Consider the following 652-nt stretch of genomic DNA (forward strand, 5'->3'; position numbering starts at 1 on the left):
TGTCTCTCTCTCCCCCTCTGTCTTCATGGACAGGGGGAGAGAGATACTGTGGGTTACATGGGATACCATCTCCTCGTCTGCACCATGCCAGTGGCAGGGAACATCTGTCTCTAGGTCCCCCTGCCACACAGTGTTAGACTCAGGGTAGGTCGCTCACTCGACTGGCCAGTCTGGAAAGGCCTTTGGGCAGAGCAGGGCAGGACTTGGATATGAGGGCGTCCAGGCGGAAACTTGTCCCCAGGTCCATCCTGCTTTGCCTGCCTCGTGCCATTTCTGTGTGTGTGTGTGTGTGGAGATTTTGCAAGCATAGACAGTGATTTTGTAGGTCAGAGGGCATCAAGGCATCAAAAACAACTAACGGCTGATTCTATGTGTCCTTTTGCTCTGTGTGTCTTTTGCCCAGCGTCTCTGATGCTCAGGTCTTTCTGTTTGACTTTGTGAAATTCATGTGTGCCGTGTACAAACCTGCATGTGTGTTTCTCATTCTTGCAGTAGTGCATAACTAGCAGTGATGCATCCCTGTGCTCAGCCACTGTTTGGCCAGTTTTAATCTCCTTACATTTAGACTGTTTAAATTGTCTCAGTTCAGTTAAGTTCCTATTTACCTAACCAAAGTGGAATCCTATCAGAGGCAGCAGGCAGTAGTCTGCCA

The sequence above is a fragment of the Morone saxatilis genome, unplaced genomic scaffold (assembly GCF_004916995.1).
Source record: "Morone saxatilis isolate NCDOM2014 unplaced genomic scaffold, NCSU_SB_2.0 Contig11, whole genome shotgun sequence".
Taxonomy (NCBI): domain Eukaryota; kingdom Metazoa; phylum Chordata; class Actinopteri; family Moronidae; genus Morone; species Morone saxatilis.